The sequence below is a fragment of the Bubalus kerabau genome, chromosome 1 (assembly GCF_029407905.1).
Source record: "Bubalus kerabau isolate K-KA32 ecotype Philippines breed swamp buffalo chromosome 1, PCC_UOA_SB_1v2, whole genome shotgun sequence".
NCBI classification, from domain to species: domain Eukaryota; kingdom Metazoa; phylum Chordata; class Mammalia; order Artiodactyla; family Bovidae; genus Bubalus; species Bubalus kerabau.
Window position 1 is genome coordinate 237,873,486 of NC_073624.1, and position 4,540 is coordinate 237,878,025.

Sequence of the window (4,540 nt, forward strand, 5' to 3'; positions counted from 1 at the left end):
GCCCACACATCCCCTACACACCCCCTACATCCTTGGGGTTCCAAAGCACAATCCACCTATTCACTTACCTGGAAGGAGTAGGAGGCCCAGGATGACTACCCAAGGATGCATGATGCCATTGGCCTGAAGGAAAGAGAAAGCAGACTGCTTGGTGTGGCCCTCAATCAGATGGTATCAGAACAAGACTTAATTCTCAGATTGCAACTTCTCCTTTCACCCTTACAGGGTGAATCACATAAGCCTGCCTGCAGGAAGCAGGAGCACACTTGCAAATGCTTCCGCTGTCTGTCTGCTCCAGGTGACTGAGAGCTCTGACCCTTCCAACAGACAGGCAAAGCTGTCCTCTGAAACAGTGCCTACTTACCCAGCTCCTTTCCTACACCTAGAGTCCAAACTGACTCTAGGTGCTGACAGAGGAGATGAGGGAGCAAACACGAAGGAAATGAGAGGAAGGCTTAGCAGGGAAAGCCAGAGCAAAGACCAGACTTCCCATGGCAAAGGTAAACTTATCCTTAGCCTTGAAGATGAGTCACCTGCCTTTCTGAAGAGAGGAGGGTACTTCTTCTTTTGTGGTCACAATGGCTAGTCCACAGCCTTAGTCAAATTATCAAATGCCCACTGAGCTAAGAACTGAGAGTTGTGATTTCACTTATGGCTCAGGAGACTGCCTCTCAGATAGCTCTGAGTAACCACACCCAAGACAGGTGGAGAGATAAGCTTATCTGTGATTTTGGAGAAGTACAATACAACATCTCAGTAGAAGGTCCCCACTAGGTACAAGAAACAAATACCTCAATTAATGCCTTTAGCGTTTTTCTAAGTACAAGAAGATGCAACTTGGATTCATAAAATTTTCTTCTGTAAATACCTACCTGAAGGCCTGTTTTACCAGTTTTCTCAGAGCACAGAGTAGTTCATTTTGGATCACTGCACTGAATTCCTTTCAGGGTATATTGAGTATCAATGACTACAATGGCTAGTGACTTAATTCTTACAGAACCAGATGGCTAGGGACACGCCTTAGCTGGCAGTGCCCCCTAATGGTTATAAATTCAATCATGATTTAGGAGGCAGTTCATGACCACTTTATCTCATCAGATCAGATCAGATCAGTTGCTCAGTCATGTCCGACTCTTTGCGACCCCATGAATCTCAGCTCGTCAGGCTTCCCTGTCCATCACCAACTCCCGGAGTTCACTCAGACTCACGTCCATCCAGTCAGTGATGCCATCCAGCCATCTCATCCTCTGTCGTCCCCTTCTCCTCCTGCCCCCAATCCCTCCCAGCATCAGAGTCTTTTCCAATGAGTCAACTCTTCGCATGAGGTGGCCAAAGAACTGGAGTTTCAGCTTTAGCATCATTCCTTCCAAAGAAATCCCAGGGCTGATCTCCTTCAGAATGGACTGGTTGGATCTCCTTGCAGTCCAAGGGACTTTCAAGAGTCTTCTCCACCACAGTTCAAAAGCATCAATTCTTCGGCGCTCAGCCTTCTTCACAGTCCAACTCTCACATCCATACATGACCACTGGAAAAACCATAGCCTTGACTATATGAACCTTTGTTGGCAAAGTAATATCTCTGCTTTTGAATATGCTACCTAGGTTGGTCATAACTTTCCTTCCAAGGAGTAAGCATCTTTTAATTTCATGGCTGCAGTCACCACCTGCAGTGATTTTGGAGCCCAGAAAAATAAAGTCTGACACTGTTTCCACTGTTTCCCCATCTAGTTCCCATGAAGTGTTGGGACCGGATGCTATGATCTTCATCTTCTGAATGTTGAGCTTTAAGCCAACTTTTTCACTCTCCACTTTCACTTTCATCAAGAGGCTTTTGAGTTCCTCTTCACTATCTGCTATAGGGTGGTGTCATCTGCATATCTGAGGTTATTGATATTTCTCCTGGCAATCTTGTTTCTTCCAGCCCAGCATTTCTCATGATGTACTCTGCATATAAGTTAAATAAACAGGGTGATAATATACAGCCTTGATGTACTCCTTTTCCTATTTCGAACCAGTCTGTTGTTCCATGTCCAGTTCTAACTATTGCTTCCTGACCTGCATACAAATTTCTCAAGAGGCAGATCAGGTGTCTGGTATTCCCATGTCTTTCAGAATTTTCCACAGTTTATTGTGATCCACACAGTCAAAGGCTTTGGCATAGTCAATAAATCAGAAATAGATGCTTTTCTGGAACTCTCTTGCTTTTTCCATGATCTAGCGGATGTTAGCAATTTGATCTCTGGTTCCTCTGCCTTTTCTAAAACCAGCTTAAACATCAGGAAATTCATGGTTCACATATTACTGAAGCCTGGCTTGGAGAATTTTGAGCATTACTTTACTAGCGTGTGAGATGAGTGCAATTGTGTGGTAGTTTGAGCATTCTTTGGCATTGTCTTTCTTTGGGATTGGAATGAAAACTGACCTTTTCCAGCCCTGTGGCCACTGCTGAGTTTTCCAAATTTGCTGGCATATTGAGTGCAGCACTTTCACAGCATCATCTTTCAGAATTTGGAATAGCTCAACTGGAATTCCATCACCTCCACTAGCTTTGTTCGTAGTGATGCTTTCTAAGGCCCACTTGACTTCACATTCCAGGATGTCTGGCTCTAGGTCTGTGATCACATATCATGATTATCTGGGTCATGAAGATCTTTTTTGTACAGTTTTTCTGTGTATTCTTGCCATCTCTTCTTAATATCTTCTCCTTCTGTTTGGTCCATACCATTTGTGTCCTTTATCGAGCCCATCTTTGCATGAAATGTTCCTTTGGTATCTGATTTTCTTGAAGAGATCCCTAGTCTTTCCCATTCTGTTGCTTTCCTCTATTTCTTTGCATTGATCTCATAGTACAGAGAATACCTTTTTCTCAGTCAGGCCAGTATTTTGATGATCTTCAGTGTGCTCTCACTGGACTAGGCACTGCTAATAGTAGCCAAAAGTCTTTGGACCACATGTCTTTCAAATTTGTTTTGGTCCAAGTAAAATATCCTGTGTTGCTTCTTCCCATATGTAGAGCTACACTATTACAATCTTGAGTTCATAAATAAATATATACATGTATAGCTCTTAAATAAATTATATGTTCAAGTTGCCTGGTCATCATTTTTATCAGAGGCTTATTCACACATTTAGTAATGCAAGAAATCACAATCTTGTAAAATAGGCCAAATGCAAGTAGCATAGCATGTAGCATTAATAGGGTCATAAGTAAATATTTAGGCCAAGAGTTTCAATTAGGTGTGATCCAGTATATTACCAGCTCATCTGACTCAATCTGTCCTGTACAAATCACTATCTTAAAGGCAATGAAATACTTGTATTGTTCACAAGGCATCCAGCCTAATTCCCTAGTGTTATTAGGCTGATAATCCTTAGTTTAACTGTTCCCAATGTAAGGCAACTTTTAAACTTAAATGATTTAAATAATCTGGTGGGACATATAAATCCACCCTGTAACTGAAGGAGGGTCCCTCCTAATAATCAGGAAGTTATATTTGCTGACTGAAATTTAGTTTGTTATTTTTGAGCTTGAGTAAAATTAAAAGAAAATTTATATTATAGCCATGGTCAGAGAAAGCACCATTGATTGGCCAAGTGAGGGAGTCCAATCTAGTAATATCAATATCTGCTCAAACAGAACTATAGCTTTCTTCTGGAATAAATTTCCTAAGAGTCATCGAATTAGACCCATGGAGAGGAGAAATCCACCAAGGTAACCCAGAAGTACTAGGTGTAGGCAACTGATCATATGCCTAACAATTGGATTAATTTTTAAACTCTGTGTAAGACTTACAGCATGAAAAAAAAATATGGATTTATGAAAAAGTCCAAGAAATTATCAAAAATATTATAATATATAATTATATCCATATTTCTATTATATAATATGACATTATTATCTAATATAACTATTATGCTGAAAACTCTATAAATAATCATACAAGTCAGGTCGGTAATCCAGGGATAGCTGTCCACTTCTGACGTTGTCTTCTCTTTGTCTTGGTAGGAGTGAAATTTCTCCTCTGTTTGAACTTTGTTTTAAGGTGAGTCTAAGGGCTCCAGTCGGAGAAGACATTGGCACCCCACTCCAGTACTCTTACCTGGAAAATCCCATGGACGGAGGAGCCTGGTGGTCTGCAGGCCATGGGGTCGATAGGAATCGTATACGACTGAGCGACTTCACTTTCCCTTTTCACTTTCATGCATTGGAGAAGGAAATGGCAACCCACTCCAGTGTTCTTGCCTGCAGAATCCCAGGGACGGGGGAGCCTGGTGGGCTGCCATCTCTGGGGTCGCACAAAGTCGGACACAACTGAAGCAACTTAGCAGCAGCAGCAGCAGCAAGGGCTCTGGTGCAAGAACTCTTTCTAAGTGAAAAATACAAATCCAACAGTCAATTTCTTTCATTTGTTCTGTGCATGAGCTAATCAAGCAAGTCTGACAAGTGTCCTTTCATGTAGGTTGGAGACAGTCCTTTAAATGATGCCTTTCCAAAATGCATAATCTGGTTATAGGTCATGGGGCATCTGATATTCATCCAA